Below are 21,893 nucleotides of genomic sequence, written 5' to 3'. Positions count from 1 at the left end.
CCTGACACAGAAATAAATGTGTCGAAAACTAAAGCCTTTGTTCGTCAGCTCTCATGATCATGTGTTGTTTCAACATACGAGCCATTTGAGATGACCCCATGACGAACACACCGATCCACGACCGTGAAATCAACGAAAAAACTTTTCCGAGATAATCTACCGAGCAATCCAAGCGGCATACAAAGTATCCCATCACAAAGTCGGAACACGCTCCCCCGACGCTCACAAACTCTAGGAACTCGGATCGACAGCGTCATCAACGGTGTCCGCTTGAGAGAGCCTAGATTTAAGAGAGAGTGCAGTACTCATCATGGATAACGTCGGTCGCAAGTGCGTACTCGTTGCGTCGTCCCGTGGCTAGAACGAAAGCGGTATAGAGAGGCGCAGCCGCTTCCAGACGATTAAACGCTCTCGTCACTTCCTCGCAGCCCGTATTGCAAACGCGGAGCATAAACCACGTGACCCCCTCGATCGAGCAGTTAGAAACACTCTCAAATCCAGACACACGTGAGATGCAGAGGTCCCCGGCGGCCAATGACGTCACAGACGGCGCTCCCTTATCAGAGTTTTATCTCTCCCCCGGCGCCCTCACCGGGGCCGCCTGAGCTTTTTGAGTGCTACGCCCGCGTGTGCTACAACAGCCCGACGTTCCGCACACAGACACCTGCGAAAACCCATCCAGACCACTGCCGCCAAAAAACCGCTACCGCTGCCGGCGGTCCAGGCAAAGCGGTGAGTCCGAGCATCGAATTCGCTTTTCAGTGGGCCTACTAACACCCGCTCGAAACCTATATCTACCAAACACAATCGTATCGAACGTTGAGGCGCGCCCGATGACAAATAGAATGGGGGTCAGTGCACTGTCAACAACCTGGAGATCGTTGGCAGCGCACCGACGCAGTATTTGACTGTAACCCGTCATTGTAACGGAGTTAGCACTGACGCGTTGCTTTTTTTCGGAAACGTAGTAGCGTACTCTTACATTTCAAAATAGTAACTGATAATGAACTTACCTTGCGCATTTCGAGTAAGGGTTAACGTAGTTACGTCACTCGTTGCAACTCCTTCCCATGACTCAAGAAAATAAAAATACACTTCAATATTTTTGGGTATTTTTATGCGCCGAGTTATTTGGATTGCACTCATCCCACACACTAAAAATTTTGCAAAATTTTGGACGTGTCCCTTGACGTTTGACGTCGAAACAGTAAAACGCTTTAATTCACGAATAAAAAGTAACGTGCGTTAGTTTATATTGCTAACCGTTCCTTTTGGTTTGATATAACGCACGGGTCTATAACGCGTTCCTTTTATCGGCCAGTAACGAGTAACGTCCATTTCGTTACTCTTTTTTTTTCCGTACTGCCTACAACACTGACTATACGTTGGAACTATCCGGAAAAGCTCACACAACATGTGCGCTTCTATGTGAAACTCCACTGTAAATTTAAATATGAGCGTGTTTGCGGAAATTTTAGTGCATCTAGCCTCTTTCCGGAAGTAGAATCGCTGGCAGAGTGCGACTGAAGATAAAAAGAAAAACAAAGTGAGACTGGCGTTGCCGATATCTGTCAGAACGGAATTTAATCAACGGTACAAGAGACATCTTTACTACAATTGCACGCGGGGTTTTCATTTTTTTTTTTAAACATTTTTGGAGGATAATTTTGTTGGCGGACTATTCTTCCGTCAAAGAGAAGATGGCTTCCGTAATAGATGTTGCGCCATAAAGCACAATAACAACATTTATCGATCTGCCATAATTTCTTTCTTCGCGCGTGTCAACGCTGAATAAAGATGTTGGTTCCCGTAAAAGCAGCCCCGCTGCTCTTTGCATTGTGCGACCGTCGTGATTGCGACCATGGCTCCAATACCGAGAAGATACATACACAGATAAGAATTTGCGAACCATTTGGCTGGAGGCAATCGGGCGTTTGGCTCGCGTCAAGTTTGCCTATGTATGTTCCCGTCATTGCGTTTCGAAAGGCAAGCATTTAAGTTATGCAGTGTGCACCTGGCCTACCCAAGCGAATATTTTTAGGTCGCGTTTAAGTTGTGCGTCACGACGAGCGCCCACCTTGCTCGCAGATGCCATGCGAAAAAATAACAAGAGCAGTAAAGCTAGAAAGACTGCAAATTTATTTTATTGATTTTTTTAGTTCTCCCGGTCGCTTATTGCGCACATCAATATACGCTGACAGACGCTTGTTTTTGACGGTGACTCGCGCATGATGGAACGCAAGAACGCGGCTTTCATAGTCATGGCTCGCAAGCGTCGCAGAGGTTTTTAGACAGGGAAGGAATAGCAGACGGACGTAAGCGAAAACGGACGCCGACGCGCAGCTTTCGTGTCCGCGTCTCACGGCATTGCAGACGACGATAGACGGTGGTGAAATAGCAGACGATGCCGGAGGCTGTCGCTCGTCTGCTCGCACAACTAGCAGACGGTGTTAGACTTCCAGACTATAGACGTACCGGATGACGTGAAACTATATGATGCCTGGTGCGCGTCTCTGACTGGTGTGTTTAATGTTTTATGTTGCCCATACAGCAAAAGTTGTCCCGAAGGGGCAACAAATGACGTCACAGAAGCGGACGTGTCACGCTGTTTGGATGTCGCGATCCTGGCAGTTGGTCGTAGAAATTCTGGCGAAAAGCACGAGCGAACGCTGAGTGTCGCTGTTTTCACAGCTTGACAACTCCTGGCTGCCAAAGCTTGCGTGGAGTGTCACACTGGAGAGCGACATGCAGCGGGACAGGCGTCTGCAACATACATCACCGCTGATGGAACACCACCAGGATCGCGGCCGGCGACAGCGTGACACTTCTATGACGTCATCAGGTGGAAATTGAGGGACCAGTTTTTTGGACGCGGTAAACACACCAGTCGGAGACGCGTTCCAGGCACCACAGTGAAAGGGAGACACTACGCTTGTTAGCGTACGTGTTCGGTCGAGCAGCCAAGCCAGTCCAGTTGTAACTGTTTACTACAGGACTTGTTTTACTACAGTTCTTGAGGTGGAAACAGGTACTGCAGCTATCTGACGCGAGCATATCAACGGTTCTCGGCACAGCACCGCAGCACTCTTTCTGCACATTTTTTGTTTTACACCCTTAAAGGAACTGTGCAACGATTTTAACGTTGAATGAATTGGCATCTTCTACGTTTGACAGTGTTCATCTTGTCACAAAGGACAGAAAACACACCTCCTTCCTTTGAAATGTTGCGATTCCGCCGCTTAATCGCGAAGCAAAACTTAGAATATTCCCCGACCTGCAGCCGCGAGTGGCGGCCATGAGAAACACGCGGCATGACGTCAATGGGGGTCTTGCAGAAAGATAGCAAGTAGTGCGAATACCTGCTCGATAAAGGGTAATTTTTTTATAAATCTTGTGGTTCCAACATAAATATAAATGCGTCAAAAACCTGGTATCATCGACAAAACTTTTCTTATATGGTGTTTCAGTGGCGCCATCTATCCTAGGTCCACAAAACCGTCAGCTCTATATGCTACCGCGAACAGCCGTCAGAAGAGGTATGGGCAGCCGTCAGAGGGGTATGGCCGGACCCAGATGAGACTTTCCTCCTTTCAGCTTATTGTTCGCGCTGCGCCAGCACGGGGTCACGCGGTCGGTCGCGAGTGGATGAGTTCTCGCTGCTCACCGATGGCTCTAAAGAGAGAGCTTCACCGGAACCCCCATTGACGTCACAGCGCACGTGACTCGGAAGATGGGGAAGGAGCTGAGAGTAGCCGAAAACCTGAATCTTTGTCCATTTTTAAAATAAAAACGAGGACATGCAGGCAAAAGCGGTTTTTTGTTCCTTACTTCAGAAAGGTCGAAACACCAACTGCCAATTTATCTAAACAAAGCACTGAAACTGCTGCACAGCTCCCTTAAACAAATTAAGAGTTCCTGTAAACCCTGCACTTTACAACCGCAAAAACCGTAGTACTCAAAATAAGGGTGCTGTGGTGTAGCCACATGTGTAAATCGCTGGAGCAACTTTTTCGCACCTTTACATACGCACTTAATAGCTTTTCACGCGTACGATAGTAAAACAATTTGATTTTTGCCCAGTCCACAAACAGGTTCACTGAAGAATGGTCTCATAATGTTTCGATTCAGAATAGTATTTACAACTGAAACCTGACAACACTAGGGGCAAGATAAATCCCGTAAACATTTATCCGCGACAAGAATGTAATAACACAGTATGATATATATTTTTATTAATTAGCCAAGTGAGCGGACATGACTAAAATGGTCAAACCGAGTTCGACCGTCGGCTTTTTTCTTAAATCGCTGATTACTGCGGTAGTCTTACTCTTAATTGTTGTAGTTTAAACCTGAATGTTTATTAAATTCTTCAGCAATAAAACAAATATTCAATATGATTTCTTAGATATGTGTAGGGAGAATATGTGATATCGCTGAACAAAGGGCGACGTTGTGACAATACGTGCGATGCAACGGTAGAGCGCACCACTGAAAATGGTTTCCTGCTTCGATACTCTGACCAGGCGGATTTTTTCGGTCGCTCACCTAGCTGTGTTTGGAGATTTGTGTTTGTCCTTTGTCCCTCTTGTTCCCCTTCTCCAGGGATTATTAGTGTCACCTTTCATACTTTTTTTACATGTGCCTCCAAAAACTTTTATTGTCACGGAATATTTTTTTATACCCTTGGAACTATATTTTAGATAGGAAATATTGATTTCAGTTACACGTATTATATCCCGCAGCTTGATGATATAATTTTAATGTTATCTTGTTCTATTTATTAGTTGGTTATGCTTTTTTGTTTTGTTTTTTGCTTTTAGTTAGGCCATTTTTTCATGAATCACGCCGTACATTTAATGTGATTATCCCGGTATGTATTTTATTATTATGTCATATATATCTCCAGCTTTTACTCAAGCTATCCTGCAGTTTGAAGGTATAATATGTGTGCGGTTTAGCGTTATTTAATACATTATTTTGTTATAGCATATTGTAGTCCGACCTTGCGGAACATTAAACGCCGACGAAATGAAACACCAACTGTCAGGTAAACAGTCGACGGTAGGCACTTGTACCGCAAGGTGATCGAGGTATAGGCACTCCTTCTATTTTGGTAGTTTTGCACTCACTTTTACCTGCTTGTGCCTAAAAAAAAAAAACGGGAATTTTAATCTCTCTGGTGTCGAGACCGTCGCACTCAAGATGGCGTATACCTGTCTCGACAAGCTTTGGCGCTCCAACAGTACAGATAGGGGTGTCGCGAACTTTTGTCGAACCAGATTTTTTGGTCGAACTTCCGGAGTTCGACTGAGTCGAACCGGTTCGACGAACCTTCGAACGTTTCACCAGATTCGACCGGTTCGACTTTATGGACAGTGTGGCCAGACCTTAATATAAGCATGTCTAGGTTTGGAGAATTTTTTTTTTTATGCAAGAGGTTATTTTATTTTGTGAACAGCTGCAATTAAAAGAAACTAATTCTAATCACTGAAGAAGTTAATAACTTAATTTTTAGTACTGTATTGACTGAAATAGCCAATCAGCGCTGCACTTAATTCATCTCTTAGCCATTACCATCCTATCCGAAGCCAAGTGGCCAGCCTGTCGCGCATGCGCACACGAGTCGAACCTCAATACAAGGTTCGTCGAACTTTTCACTAAAAGTTCGAAAAAGTCGAACCTGGTCGAACTCGAACCGCGACCGGTTCGCGACACCCCTAAGTACAGATAAGCCGTTCGGTATGCTGTGTGAAGTGCGTGCACGCTTCCCAAACGGACCGTCTAAAAATGGCGTGTCTTATCTATTTGAAGATTAAAAAAAAAAAAAAATGGAGCGTAGTTTAAGTTACGCTTTCGAGTACGACAATCGTGTGCGCCCCAAAAGCGTCAACCTACCCCGAAGGTGTTTACATTTGCAGATGCGATGCAGCTTCCGTAGTTTCGAATCTTAACGGTTGCCAATAGACCCTTTTTTTTTTTTTTTTTTAAGTTTGCGTTATCGCTTGTCCGCCATTGCACGAGCGTGTACTGGACACGAAGGTTGCGTCAGAGTTCGGCGTGACCTCGGCTCAGCTCGTATCAAAAACGAGTGTGACGTCAACGTTCGTCAAGGACTCGGAACCAATCACACGCTACGTGTCCAAGGATGGATGGATGTTGTAACGGGCGGTAGCTTGCGCCACCTAGCCTAAGTCTCCGCCATTGTTGCTCGATGGACTTTGAAATTATTATTTTGCCCGCACTGGGGCATACAAACCACCCAAAATGGCGGCGCCCACGAAAAAAACAGGGGAATTGGGTGCCGATACGTATATCGCTTATTTATAGCAGCTCTAGTATGGCTATATACACGGCCCAACGCAACTCTCTGACGTCGCGGTACTGCGGGGGCGCTGCTGTGGGCACTGCGCATGCGCGCACGCTTCACGGGAATCTGGTTCCTGCGCGCTTGGTGCCCACTCCCGGTGGTGGGCTAACGCCGACTTCTTTGTAGGCGGTGTTTTGGTCTATATTTACACGTTATCTGACCCTATATAGAGCTGCACGCTCAATTCCCGCGAACAAAAACAACAACAAAAAACATTGTTTTATAGCGCATTAGATGACGCGGCGAAGCGCTCTGTTACTTAGAGCTTGCAGATCTGCACGTGACTTTCTAGAGATAATGTTCAGGTACGAATCCGCCGCGACACCTGCTGCAGATAAGAATGCGCACAACGCCAAGAAATCACGGAGCCCGGATATCGCGGTGCACCGGAATTGCGGGCGGCCCTTATGTGGGGCAAGCAGTAAAACTACAGGAAGTCGGACAAGGTTCACGATTCCGATTATATGCTTTTATGGTGCCCATCGTTTTTCTTTTTTTTCTTTTTGATGTGGAGTGGCGGATTACACGGAAAGCGTGAAAGCGACGAGGAGTAAAGGCCCGTTCACACACTTGCTCTGCTTTGTTCCGAGCCCTTGTGGTCTCTTACGACAAGAAAAGAACGCACTGGTACGCTAGCGCCGTCTATGTGGCGGCCGCCCCCCCCCCCCCCCCTCATCTTCCACAAATATGTATCCACTTTCTACGGAATGTTTGTACAAAATAGTGTAAAGGGGCTACTTACATTCTAAAGAAGACTTATCCACTTTTTTTATTCATTCTCTTTGTGAACTTTCTGTAGAACTTAGAGTATAGAGATTGGCTAGAAATTGCATAGAAAGCAGAGAGAGATGCTAACACGTTTCTGTCGACTTTCTATAAACAATGAAAAAGCTTTCTTGCGAAACACAATTTTTAACATTAATTTTGGTTTTTTTTTACAATATGACCCACACGCCACTTGTCTTGTGTACGTACGCAGACATGAGAAATGCACACGCCACGGAGCACTCATAACACTAGTAATTCAGTAGTGTTCACTGCTCAACGGCAATATTACCCTACACTTGAAAAGGTATCATCTGAACGAGGAGCACCCCAGAAGATAAAAAAAAAAAAAAATTGCAATGCAAATATGTCTTCACAAATAATCTATACGAAATGTGCTTTCCAACTATAAACATTGCAAAAGCGATAATTATTTGATACAGCCAAAAGAGCGGCCTCGGCAAGGAGGTTCTGACTGGTTGTAATGTCACCTCTTCGCACTGCGTCTAATTATTCGATCCAGTCTAGTCTATAGAAATTGTATAGAATTATGGTGACAAAAAGTCTATTGAGACGTGCCGATAGACATTTTAAGAAAGTCTACAAAATACAACGAAAATGATGGTTCTTACGACATGAATGGGTAGGAAGTCAATAGGGTCGTGAACACGTGGATAGGAATTCTACGAATTGCCTAAATGTTTTTTTTTTTTTTTTTTTTTTTAAGGGATGTAATTTTATTTTACGAGCGAATTGGTTTTGCGGTATTTCCGAGTTAAAATGTGCGTACTATCTACGAGAAATAGTAGTTTGTAACACTGTCAAAAGTTTTTCGAGCAAAAAAAAAAAAAAGAATGATACTAGAAAAAAAATTATACGGAAATGCCAATCGTTCTACAATTACCCGATAGATGGCGCCAGCGTGTTTTCTTGTCGTAATATATCCCAAGAGGTTGTAAGATACTTGGTCGTAAGCAGTCTCAAGTGTGTGAAATGAGGGTTGACAATTGGGTTAGTCGGTAATCTTGACTTCAGCTAATCCATGACAGCAAATTCAGCACAAAAGACCAGAAAGGGGCATAAACACGGCTCTGCGGTAGCAGGAGAAAGCAGCCACAAAAAAAGACGCAAGGACAGGTGTGTACATCCCGATGTTTGCGTTAGTGCATACTCAGTTACGATCTGCAATGAAGAGTTTGAATTCATTCGTAGACTGAGATCCTATGGGGGAAAGTTGAGTTTTAGTTACTTCACTTTTTAAATGTGTAGATATTCTGCAAAACTCGGTTTTTACAGCGGAGCTGTTAAGGTCTAGTTTCCCCAGGATCGTGTCCCCCGCAAAGAAATGAAGACACCGAACTGGACACCCGCCGCCATCTATGAGCGACGACGGCAAGTCACGTATCTGGTTGCCGCCGTCGCTCATAGATGGCGGCAGCCATCTATGACCTCTTTCTATTTGTTCCACTTCAATGCTTCTACGTTTTGAAGAAGTTTAGAAGTCGTGAGTCAGCGCTGTGTTCGTGCCTCTCGTCTACCTGTCCTTGTCTTTTTCTCTTTTTCTTTTCGTTGTTTTCTTTTCCTACTATAGTGCACCGACTAGCCCACCCCCAAACACTATTACGTCTCGGTATCTGTGTCCCTTTCTTGTCCTTGTCTTTTGTCGCTGTATTTGCTGTCATAAAGCCTGATTCACATGGTGGGATCTTTCTTCCGATGAGGCACCTGGGGCGTTGAGCAGCTCGCAGCTTTCGCCATGTTGTTTTGGCCGCACGAGCGACGTCTCCAGTGCAAACTTTCGGGTACAATTAATCCATCCGAATCAGGCACCAGTCAGAGAAGTAGAGTTGTCAAAGTTTTACTTCAAATACTTCCCCTGGAAACTTTTTGACACTTCTTACCCGAAATCCAGCGTATCGGGCTTCGGTTAGGGTTACGGTAGACGTAATAAAATTAAAATCGGCTTTCTCTCTCTCTGTGCGTGTGCGTGTGCGTGTGTATGTGTGTGCGTGTGTGTGTGTGTTTGCGCGTGCGCGTGCCTCTGTGCGTGTGTGGCTCCGGTTTTTAAAATATTGGTTCCCGGTTCAGTGCCCCACAAAACAAGGTTTTTTTGATCCGAAACAAAAAACAAAAGATTTTCCGTTGGAAACTTGGCAGAAATATAACACTCGTTATTAATATATTGTAACTGCACTGATGTCATGCAGTGTTGTAACTGTAGTGTACTAACCGTGGCTCGTTAACTAGAAGGCCTAAAAAAACGCCACGTTCAAAGACAAATAGGATATTCCACTTATTCGATTTACTCTGAGCATAATGAATTAAATTTACTACAAATTAATTGCGAAAATTCCCCCCCCCCCCCCCCCCAGGAATATCGAAAGACCGCGCGTCCAAAATATTTGCGCCATCTGTCGGCGACCAGGAGCGCCCCCCCCCCCCCCCCCCCCGCCCCCATAATTCAATGGGGAAATTAATTTCTTTTCATTTACTCAAAAACTCTCCAATAATCTCCTTGCACTCATAAGAGCCCTTATTTTTTCGGCGGAATTTGAAAATCGCTCGATCAAGTTATACACAGCCAAAAGGCAGTTAAAGGCCGATGTGCCCTTCGCGGTTTGCACCTCTGCCCGCGTCCTCCTTTCCTATATATAATATATCCTCTCCACTTTTTACCTTGCCCCATCTTGGCTCCCCTCGGAGCTTAGGAGAGGGTAGCGCTAAAAATAATTATCTTCCTTAGAGAAAACCGAGGTTGTATGTCGGCCTTTAAAGGGAAGCTACGGAGCTTCTTGGAAAAAATGAGTTAGAAGTGAATTCTAGTGTATTTTTACCCCGTGAACCCGAATACCCAAACCATTTGCTCCGTAAGTATTGTTAAACGCGAGAAAAACGCGAAAGACAGTCGCTGTCCGTGACGTCATCGACGGCTCTTTTGGCTGCCCAAGGCTAGGGAGGCGGGGCTTCAGTCCTATTTCGAAATTGCTCGTATGGCTCTCCGGCGCGTCGCATATTGAAATACAATTTTGATATCTGTTAATCTAAAGGCCAAATGAACGCAATTCAAGCGTTTTTTCTCAAATGTAGAAGTGCCCCATCTTCCCTTTAAAGATATATGCATTGCGCTTATAGCAAGACCCCCCCCCCCCCCCCCCCCCCCCAAAAAAAAAAAAAAAAAGACCGAGTTTTTATGTAAGTGTTGTCCGAAAGCCAACGGCCTTCCATACTGAATTACACTCATCGGTAACAGTTAGCCAATGAGCCAAGCTATTGTTTAGTACCTTTTATTTTAAGATTAATTAGATTTAAGATAAGACGATAGTGATCCGAATAACTGAAGGCAAAGCCGAAAACCATTTTCATATCTTGCAAATGACGTTCCGACGATCGTTACACACCGAATCAACACAGATAAAACAAAAAAGTCTGAAGCAGTACTTATCAATAAGCAAAGCCTATATAACGGTCACCGGGGCTTGGGGTTTTAACCCGTGTTTAATGTTGAAAGTTAACCATCAGCATCTTCTCAATGAAAATGTGTCGTGCATATTGCCACGCGGCGTGGCGAGTTAGCAGCACTCTCGGCTCTCGGGAGGAGGCACGGGGTTCGAACCCCGCCGACCAATTTTACAGCCTACCTTTCGCTGACGTTCTGGAACGGTCCTTAAGCTTCTCGGCACTTGTTGAGTGTAGAGTTACAGCTCTCTAAACGCGATTCCGAATGAGAAAATCCCCCCAAATAGGGTCTTAAAACGAACTCTTGAAGGGCAAACGGGCATTCCCCCTGTCCGAAGGCAAAAGCCCTGAGTAATGCCAAATCCGGGTTAGAGGTCAGTAACCTAGCGGAAAAAACTGCGTCACAACGAGCGCCAAAAGCTTATTCCCCTTACTTCTAAACTTCCAGCTCATCACACTCAACCCAAAGTAAAAAAGAAAGAAAGAAACTTACAGAATTTGGGTGTAAAATTGACTTATGGGACAAACGCGGTGTCTTCCTCCTTCAGCGATAATTTTATTTAGCTTAAATTATTTCCTTCCATACCGAGTGCTTTTGCGAATAATTAAAAAAATTCCTAAGACTTGGGTGGTTAAGAAAAAAAGAAACTAGTTACGGGAACAATCTACCAGCCACCGCGGACGTCAGAAAATGCAAAAATGCATACAAATTATTATCAGACTACTTACCTCGTATTTACTAATTGATTATTTTCGCCCAGTTCAAAATCTTCCTCGTTCACTGCTAGTTTTTTTTTTTTTCTTTTAACTTAAGTCATAGCCACTTATACCGAGTGTTTCTGCGAATAATTTTAAAAATCCATTGGCCTTGGGTGGTTGAAAAAAATATCATTGTCGCGAACAAATATATTTACCACGGCCGTCTTCCGAAATTGCTAAAAACTTACTAGTTACCAAACTAATTGCGTAATATTTACTAATTGAATCTTTAATTCGTCAAAATATAGTTATGTTTCCAATTCTGAACGTAGTGAGCCTCATTGAAAATCCCTATATCGGTCGATTTCAGGACGACTTGGAAGGCGTGGGAAGCCGCGGGGGTGGGCTAAAAATACCACTTGTGCTACAGGCAAAAGGCCGGCGACGCGAAAACTGAGATGATTTTCTTATCTTTCGCGCTTTCGCGGTCAAACACACGCACACACTCAAACGCACGCGCACGTGCACACAGGCACACACGCACCCGCACGTATTCATTTACAACACTGGCACAGAGACACGCTTATCAGAACGCAATTCCTCGGCCCCAGTGAAAAGGTTGCGCGCAACCCATTCGAATCGGTCCATGTAAACGCCTCGGATCGGATCCCATCGGATCCGAGCCGTTTGCATGGACCGATTCGATTCGTTAACTGGATCCGATGCGCTGCATGTCGCGTCCATGTAAACGTAGCCATAGACTGCATCACTTGCTCCTGTCTTTGCGGCGAGAAGTAATGTTCCTCTTCGTCCTTGCCGGCCAACCCCAAGGTCGGGCTTTGAGCATTTCTAAACCGGGCCACCTGCCCTCAAGCGAGTCGGATGTTTTTTTCCCGTCATCCGCGGATCGTTTCGTTTTTGACACAATTTTCAAGCCATGATAAAAAAAAAAAAAGGAAAACACCGGAGTGGTACGCAGTAACTTGTGTACTTCCCCAACCAATGTCATGCACGTTAGAAACCTTTTTAGCCGGGCATCTCGTCCCGCAGTCATCAAGTAGTGTGAGACCGCTAAAGTAACAAAAATAAAACATTTTTCAGACATATATTTATAGAAGGATACAGGAATTCGGAGTTGGCAATGCGCGAGATTGTTAGCGCAAACAAGCAATTGACTTTTTTTTTTTTTTTTTTTTCCTAGCAAGAAAAAAACAATGAAAACTCTTAGTGCGGTGCAAATTGCTCGTGAGGTGTAAATTGGTAAAATGTGATGCCACCCACTACCCTTTCAGAGTAAGATGCGAAGGTGCGCCGATGTCCTGCTCTTCGTCCAGGCAGGTTTCACGCGACTACGAATATAAACAACGATTTCCGAAAGCTGGAGATTAGCATCCTGACTGCATACACATTAAAAATTGTGTTGCTTTACGTTGATTACGCTGGCTATTACCACTGTAATTTTACGTCGTAGTGAATTACTTAACTCGCCGCTTACTGGTTTATCACTAGAATATCTTATTCTGGCGCTGGGTCATGCGTTTTTATTTCTATGTTACAGAAAAACTTGCTACAGCTCCAGTGTAGTGCTGTGTTTGTGGTTGTGTAGAGCCATGCGACCACACACTGGGGGTCGGTCTTTACTAATTCATGGTTGAATAAAATTGCCAAACCACAATGAGACAGGGGTCATCCTTTGTGATCGGGAAATACAGGAACACTGAAGGTCGACCTTCTTGTATAGAAAGTATTTCCACGACGTCTGTGGCCGCCAGTTTTGTGCTATAGTTGCGCACATGCAAGAGAAAAAAGGTGCGTTTCTATCTCTTGTTCTTGCCGTGTGTCATCTGGTGTTGGGCGCGTATACCGGAGATTTCATCGAACGCCTTTTCATCGAACGCAGTTTCATCGAACGCCGTTTCATCAAACGCCGTTTCATCGAACGCCGTTTCATAGAACGCCGTTTCATCGAACGTAGTTTCATCAAATGCCGATTCATCGAACATCGTTTCATCGAATAAAGGCCTGTTCACACATGTAGCGGAGCGCTACAAGCGTAGCGCTCACCTCGCGCTAATCGCATGCTGACGGGAGCGTTCACCAGCTTTCTATCACACCGTCAATACAGTTGTTCATGGCAGACAATAAGTAGCGGACGACACGTGAGAAGCGCTACATTAGCGCTTCGCTGCATGTGTGAACCGACCTTAAGTGTACATTTGGCCGAATGCCGATTCACCGAACATCGTTTCATCGAATCGCTTGATGCCGTTTCATCGAATTTCACTTTACTGAATTTGGGAAATTTACAGTACTTTTTAGATATCTTATTCTCGCTTTTGAAATTATTTTAATGCTGTTTTCGAATCATCTTAAACAGAATTATTATCCCGGTCATTCTTTTTTTTCTTTTGTAGCGCGAGCTACACTGCCCGAGGTGGAGCAGTTTCGCGTGGCTTGCATAATGAGCCGTGCTCCGTGCTGCGCATGCGCGGGGAGCAGTGACGTCACATGGCGCACAGCTGGCGCGCCGGAGCTGCCGCCGCCGCGCGCTCCGCTGCCGCGCGCTCCGCCGCCGCCGCGCCCGCCTCGCCGGTCTGCGCATTCCATAGGAGTGACGTCATAGCCACGGCAGACGCACTGGCGCCGCCGCGTGCACAGCTTTGCGCCTCCGTTGCGCAGTAGCCATGTCTGACGCTGCACCGGAGCCGCTTGATAGTGCCTCTCATTTTGTGCGCATAAGCTCACGCTACGTATATCCTGGCATAGCCTAGCTAAGCCACCGCAATTTTACCTAAATGTTGGCTACTGAATAATTTTGAAGTAGCGTTGTCTCAGACATAGTCATCCCCAAACTTCGCACCGGTTTACACCTCCATGACCCACCCCTAAAGAAGCAACTTGACCAAATCCTCTACAAAGCAGCTTTTCAGGTAATAAAGGCGCGTCAGAAATTGTACCTGAACCACTGCGGTCAGCTCCGTAATGGGCTTGCACGCACGAGGGCCGCCCTGCAAGGCTTAGACAGTCCTCCTTTCCATACAAACTCCTGCATCATCAATGATAAGATCCGGGCACTGAATGCTTTGCTCTATTCGGACCTGCAAACGACCAAATCCAACAAACTTCGCCCTTTCCTCCATAGAGGTATGCATGAGCCTTCGAATCCCCCGAACACCCTGGTGATGACCATTCCGGACGACCCACCTCTCGCTTTACCTGAGCGCTCTTTGCTTTCCAAAGGTCTTTCTTTTGTTCCTAACCTCCGAAGGTCTCCTGACCCTTTCACTGTTCACGCGGAATCCGAGCAGTTCTCCCGACGCCTCCTTCTGGAGGCTCACTCCTCCAAAGAGCCTTCTGCTTCTGGGTTTACACTCAGCATATTTAAACTTATCAACCTCAAGCATAGTATCTGGACTCCCCCAGCGTCGAAGTACCCTGAGACAGACAATAGCATCCGCGCTTGCCGCAACATCTTACAGCAGTAATCTTCATCTCTGCTGTCCTTCGCTCGCAACATCAACCGTGAACAAGAAACTGCCCTCCGCTCCCTCCAAAAACGTGATGACATAGTGATCAAACCGGCCGATAAAGGTGGCGCGATAGTGGTCTGGCGAAAAGACTTATACAGGGAGGAAGCCCATCGCCAACTTTCTGTTTTCAGCTTCTACGAACCCCTTCCGTCTGACCCCACCAACCAGTACCAAGAATTAATTAAATCCACAATTCAACATGCTATTGACACCAACGAGTTGCCCTCTCCCGCCCTCCGCCTTGTTATGAATCATCCCCAACTCTCATCTTTCTATCTGCTGCCAAAAATACACAAGGTCGGCACTCCCGGTCTCCCCATTGTTTCTGCAATATCTTGCCCTACTGCCCACATATCCACTTTTGTGGACTCTATCCTGCAGCCTATCGTCCAGACTTTGCCTAGCCATATAAAAGACACCACGCATCTCCTCCAACAACATCGTATACATTCACGCCTAAAGCGCCGTTCACGCTCTTGTGACCGAGTAAGACTGAGAGAGACCAGACCGGTTTTTAAACCTTTTGCGACTTCTTACGACCGGATGCGATGCAGCGGAACTGGTCCTAAGAGATCGCAAGAGGCTTAAAAACCGGTCTGGTCTCTCTGTCTTACTCGGTCGCAAGAGTGTGAACGGGCCTGAACTCCGACACCGTTCTCTTCACCATGGATGTTACCTCCCTTTACACTGCCAAACTTCCCCACCAAGACGGCCTTCTGGCACTGCAAGTTTTTCTTGATCGGAGACAAAATCTGGACCCTCCCTCTGACATCATTATCCGCCTTGCAGAGCTGGTGCTGCCTTCCAGTATGACGGCTTTTTCTTTCGTCAGAAATGTGGGGTTGCATTGGGGGGCACAAAGATGGGCCCTTCTTTCGCTAACCTCTTTGTGGGGTATGTGGAAAGGGCCCTTTTTGATTCCCTCCCCGATCCGCACCCCGATTTCTACGGCCGCTACATCGACGACATATTTGGCTTTGGACCCCCAGCACCGTAGCCAACTTCACTGAGAGCCTCTCGGAAGCGCACCCTTCTCTAAAATTCACATCATCAGTCTCCCAATCTGTGACTTTCCTGGACCTCCGCATATCAGTGGAAAAGGGCCTCTTTGAAACCTCCATTCATTATAAACCCACCGACTCCCACAGCTACCTGCTCTACTCCTCCTGTCACCCTCGATCTCAAAAAGACTCCATTCCATTCTCACAGTTCCTCCGCCTGGGGCGCATATGCAGCAACTTCGCTGACTTTAAAAACAAAGTGACCGAAACTATTTCTTTTTTCGTCGACCGGGGCTACCCTCTCCATTTGCCTGAGAGGGCTAAACGACGGGTCTTCGGAATTTCCAGGCATGACGCCCTTTTCGCAGATCCCCTTCCTAAAAGACAAAAAGAACCCCCTTATATATTTACGTACCACCCTAAAGTCCCAATAGCACACAAACTCCTCTCTGCGACAACTCATCTGCACATCTCCCAAATCATTTCCATCCAGGGCTCCTTCCGTCGCTTACCGCCGTCCACCGAACCTCCGCACTGTTCTTGTCAAAAGTAGGCTGAAGGCGAAAACCAACACAGACCCGGTTGACATCATACCTGGCGCCACGCCCTGTAATGCTCCCAAATGCCTGACTTGTAGGTAACTTGGCTCCCCGCAACAGTTTAAGCTCAAAATTCCCAACAACCAGACCTGCAAGTCGGCCAATGTCATCTACGCCCTTTACTGCACGAGTATCCAAACTGGACCTTTAGTATAAAGGGAAGATGCGACGGTAGCCCGTGCTTAGTGGTAAGCACCATCGACATCGTCGTCACTTCTCCGTCGTTCAAGAAGGCGTCGGGTCGCCATTACGCCATGCCTCATGCAACCGCCAATTCCAGTTCTACTAAAACTCGTTGACTCAAACAACTTAGTCGTAAGACTACGGGAGTGACACGATACATGTCACAGTACCTTTACACTGCCGTGTGAATTGGGTATAACAAAATTTGCGGCATTTTGTTCATGAGCTTTTTGCGTAACGTCTATATAGACCATTCCAAAAGCCGTGCTCATCATGCGCAGTTGCTCTCTTCCGCGGAATGTCCTACTCCGCGCAACCCCGCGCATGCGCACACAGCCCAATGACTCAGCATTTTTGACCTGTATGATGAGCGCTAGAAAGGTGTATACCTTAGCGAAAGTTAGTATTTTTTAGAGAAAACACTTAGTAAGCCCCAGTCTTTGCTTTCCGGAGTATGCAAATGTATAGACCAATAAGCTGTCTACAAACACGTCCGAGCATGTGCACAGATGGTGTGGACACTGCGCTTGCGCACAAAGCAGAATTGCGTAAAATGAGGCGTCTGCGCGTGCACCGCGACAGCAGCGCCACCCTAGTGGCATGACATCAGAACCGCGTTTTGGTGTAAAGCCATAAAAAAAGTAGCAGTTATTGCTTTAATACTTCGCCGATAATTCAGTATAACTCTCATAACGATCACGCATGAGTAATCGTGTGTTTGAAATATTCAACACTTTTTTGAGAAAACTAAAAAAAAAACAATATCACCATCGGTTAGATTGAATGTGAGAAATCTTGCCGGTTCTTCTAGATGAATATAAACGTTTCACGTTCAATTTAAACAAGACGACATTGTTTTTTTTTTTTTTTTGTTTTTTACCCATTCGCGTAGATAACATACGGGACATATATTCCTGAACCTTTATATGTATGAAGGTGGGCCAGCGCGCACCAGCTCGGAACACGTGGAGCGAAAGCTCGCGCTTCAGAGCCTGCAGGGGTCCTGGGTTCAATCCCCACCCCTGCCCGTTTCGGTCTGGATGAGCATCGCACCGGCCTGCGATCGTGTATCACTACTGCGTGATGCACGTTAAAGACCCCGGGCTAGCGGTTGTACTGCACTGGCCAAACTGCTCATCTACAGCTGGGAGACTCGTCGCCCGTTGAGGCAGACTAAGTTCTAGGCTGTATAAACATACACACACCCCAATTTTTTATTTTTTTTTCGACGCCGATTTAGTAAACGTTTCGATGTAAATATCGGGCAAACAACCTCGTTGCCATGGCAGCGCGGTTGTTTGGCCCGAAATTGTTGTATGTATGTTTATACAGGCGGAAGTTAGTATGCCTCAGTGGGCGTCATGTGTTTCAGCTGTAGATGAGCAATTTAGCCAGTGCGGTATACAGCCACTAGCCTGGGGTCTTTAACGTGCACAACGCAGCTGTAATACACGACCGCACGCCGGTACGATGCTCATTCAGAGCAAAACGGGCAGTGGTGGGGATTAAATCCAAGATCCCTGGATTGTGCAGCGCGAGCTGTCCCTCCACGCGTGCTCCGAGCTGGTGCGCGCTAGCCCACTCGCCCACAGATCCCCCTAGTTTTTTGGCCCATATTTGCACGGCAACGTTAATTAACCGAGTTTCCTGATTGCTATGAGTATTACCCGAAACTATGGTAAAAGGTAGGAAACTTAGAAAGAGAAAACGAGAGACAAGAAAAGGATCGTCTTATTGCCCGAAAAACCGAGGAACATTTCGTGGTCATGCCTACATCCGCTACACTTCGCTCCATGTACGGGGAATACGGACTGCACCTCCTGCCCATTAGAGCCGCCTTGGAAACAACAGAGTCATCATCAGCAATTGTTGAGAGAACCAGGCAGGCAGACAGGGAGGAAGAGGAGGTCGCCATGCCACGTGGCGCTCATTGGCGGCGCCGGGCGGGGAGCCTCGCGAGCCAATCGCTGCTCGGGGAGCAGAGTGTCCGCCATCGGCATTACGCCAGTCGAAATTCGTGTTCACTAGCGGTCTGTGCTGTCAATCTCCCAAAGCCACTGTGTGGACAAGGCCCAGCTTTCCGACCGTTCCAGCCGCCATGGCCACCGCCGACGACCCGCAGGCCACGGGTAAGCGTTTGCACGCTACGGCCCACACCGAGAACAGCATGCGGTGACAACGCGCAGCCATAGTTCACCGTGCCCCATAGTTTTCTATGATAAGGGCAATTCCTCGAGCTGATATTGCTTGGTGTCAAAAGTATATGGAAATAATAAGTAATTGTGTATGTATGTGTATGTTTAGACAGCCGGACGTTAGTCCGCCTTAATGGACGACTTGTCTCTCGGTTGTAGATGAGAGATTTAACCAGTGCAGTGCAACCGCTAGTCTGGAGTCTTGACCGTGCTCCAAGCAGTAGAGATACGCAACCGCACGCCGGTACGATTCTCGTTCGGATTAAAACAGGCACGGGGTGGGGATATGAACCCAGGATCCTCTGGTTCTGCAGCGTGAACTTACGCTTCAGGCGCTCCAATAGCTGCACTGCGTTACCACACTGGGCCACCGATCCGCCTTAAAGTCTCTGGGAGCATGCTCCATCGCAATGCCCGTGGAACACCAAGCACAGTTCAGTCAGTTGAACCATTGAGAACGGCGATCGGTATCTACTTCCGAAGGCCATCATTTCTTTTTTTACAGGGCGAAAAGAGGGGACGCCTTTTTTGCCGACTCTTGACTATGGATGGTGCCATGTATGCCTACATGGCTTGCGCTGACGTATAACTTGACACGTATAGCTTCAGAGGCCTGCATATCGCACCGCCGCATTCGTTTTTCTCGGCAAAACCGATTCGGATTGACAACGGTGCGATGGCATCGCCTGCAAGCCATGTATTCCCCGGACGCCACATTTGGGTGCGCTATCCACAGCGCATGCTCAGAGCGAGTTCACAGTTTTGAGCGGCAATCTTGATGGCGTTAACCGCACCTTGAGAAAGCACCGCGGAAGCTCGTCGTCAGCTCACTCTCAGCAATGATCTCGACTCTCCAGTGAATAGGCCCTCTATGGCTTGCACAACGCGTCATCTGTTTATGCCGATGCATCATTCCCGTACTCGTTCCCGTCAAGATAAACTAATTTAATAATAATAATAATTATTATTATTTTCATTTAAAGAAATGGTGGAGCGAAAGGGAAAAAGCTTCAACAGGAAGCTTGACTGGCCCTCAGCCCCATTGTGGATGCAAAAAGAACGCTGCAGAAGATACGCCGTCAGCAGCAAGCCAACACAATGGCCGCTGATGTGACATCATGGAATCCATGTATACAGCTTTCCCCTCTCGTTGGATGAAACCGGTTAAGGGACGACCGATGACTGGTGTTCCGGGTGCTTTGCGGGGCGGTGTAAAGCCCGATTCACATTGTACGATTTTGCTTGGAAATTTGCAGCAGTGACGTCAAGCACCGCAGCTTCCCCCAAGTTTTTTTTTTTTTTTCGCCGCACGTGCGATGTCGCTGCTACGAAATCATAAGTAAAATCGTACCATGTAAAAAGGCTCAAGTGGTATTCGCTGGTGGCTAGGCGAGTCTGCGTCTGTTGAGCGCGAGCTAATGGAGAGCTTCCACAATACTTTAACAGCTAACATTTTACACCGTCAAGTGTGCCGGTCTCAGCAGCCCGCAGGTGTGAGCTCGTTCTGAGCACGCGCTGTGAACAGCGCACTCAAAAATGTCGTCTGGTGAATACCCTCTGAGAGTCTTATCAGTGTATAGAGCGAAGGGTTTCTGAAAACTTCGTCTACTCGCTCGCGACAATGATAAAGTGACCATAGAGCATGGAGAATAAAAGGGTAGGAGAGGGCATGACGTCGGCCGCGTAGCCTCCACAAGCCATGCTCCCTTGACGCCTCGCCTCTTTCTCATTTTCCTCCTTACTCTCCTCACTTACCATGCCAACGTGACCACATCACGTGACCGTAGCTAGACTTCGTCTTGCTGTGGGGTACTAGAATACACCACAGTCTAGACTTCGACCTGATAAAACCTACCGGACGGAGCGCGCGCAAGCCTGCAAGGAGTCTTCCTACAATCAACCATCCATTTTACACGTGACATGTCACGCGCACCAATCGCCAGAGAGATCTGCGGTCACGCTGGGCACAAAATCGTTTAAACTTTTTATGACTAGGCTTCACCAATATTGCAACGTGCCCCCTCCTAGTACTTCTAACCTCCTTGCCATAGAGACGAACGATCTCGACTGAGATAGCAACGCTTCGGTGGCTCCATCTGCCTCCCTTGTTGGCAGGCTCAGGTTATAGAGGCCACTGATTGAGTGCAGTGTGCGAGGAGTGCAACAGATGTCGTGTCGTTTGCGCCATTTTGCTTTCAATCAGCTCTCCGGAGTTTCTGCTCCAGAAACCACCAGGTGCACTATCAACGTTTCCTCGCTCTATATATTACCTTCTGTGATGTGGAACATGACCCCTGCGGTTCAATTAATTTGTTCCCTTCTTCGATAATAATCGGTCTGCTCGTACCGGCGAACGACTTAGGCTTGGGTAATTAACACGATGATTCGTGATTATACACTAAACATTTACGGGCCGATTGTTTTGTTTGCTTCTTTTTTTTTTTTTTTTAGAGGACAAGAAAACTATTTATAACGGGGAGGGTTGGGGAGTAATAAACAATTGTATTTTGTTTATGTTTTTAAGAGTACACTAGTTTTGGCTAAGGCCTCTTGATAAAATTCACGCGTCGCGTTTCTTACAAGTACAGTGCAAGACATCTACCACGAGCGCGTGCTCCGCCCTATGTTGCTATTGGCGACGAGACGTTTGGGTGGCGCCACCTCGCGAGCGCCCTCCCATGACGCAGCTGGTAGGATGTGAGCAGACGACGCTCCATGTCAAGGCAGGGAGTACCTATATATGTTCGCTTCTTTGCCGCTTAAAAAATGTCGTATTTATTAAAGAAACGCGTGTAGAGATTTCTGAGTGATCTTTCTAATGAATAACAACGCCTCGAAGTTACTTTTTAGATTTATAAAAAAAAACTTTACAACTTTCAAAAACAAGCCTGGAGCATCACATTACAGCTTGCGCGGCGGGATACAGGGTTATTCACAACCTCTCCGATTTTTGGTTTGTGGGATCTGTGGAGGTTGCGGTAGAAAAAAAGGTTTTGCATTAACCAGAATAGATGATGCGCTGTCGTCTTAGCTGTGCACAGTTGTGCTGCAAAGCGCCACACACTTGTATTAGCTACATTGAGGTTGCCGATACCGAC

At 46.7% G+C, this 21,893-nt stretch overlaps 1 protein-coding gene across 2 annotated transcripts in view; it reads left to right on the top strand.

The window, feature by feature from the left end:
- Window positions 1-576: 576 nt before the first annotated feature.
- LOC8024394 (sulfotransferase family cytosolic 1B member 1) overlaps window positions 577-21,893 on the top strand; it is a 122,105-nt gene continuing 100,788 nt past the window's right edge. Inside the window, exon 1 of one of the 2 annotated variants that reach the window (XM_029976200.4) lies at window positions 577-732. The gene's annotated coding sequence lies outside the window, so the exon portion shown is untranslated. The remainder of the gene's footprint in view (window positions 733-21,893) is intronic. The other variant, XM_040501273.2, reaches the window with a different exon arrangement.

The sequence above is a fragment of the Ixodes scapularis genome, unplaced genomic scaffold, assembly GCF_016920785.2.
Source record: "Ixodes scapularis isolate PalLabHiFi unplaced genomic scaffold, ASM1692078v2 PGA_scaffold10__122_contigs__length_95168666, whole genome shotgun sequence".
Classification (NCBI taxonomy): Eukaryota; Metazoa; Arthropoda; class Arachnida; order Ixodida; family Ixodidae; genus Ixodes; species Ixodes scapularis.
This window is presented reverse-complemented; position numbering and strand designations above follow the sequence as displayed.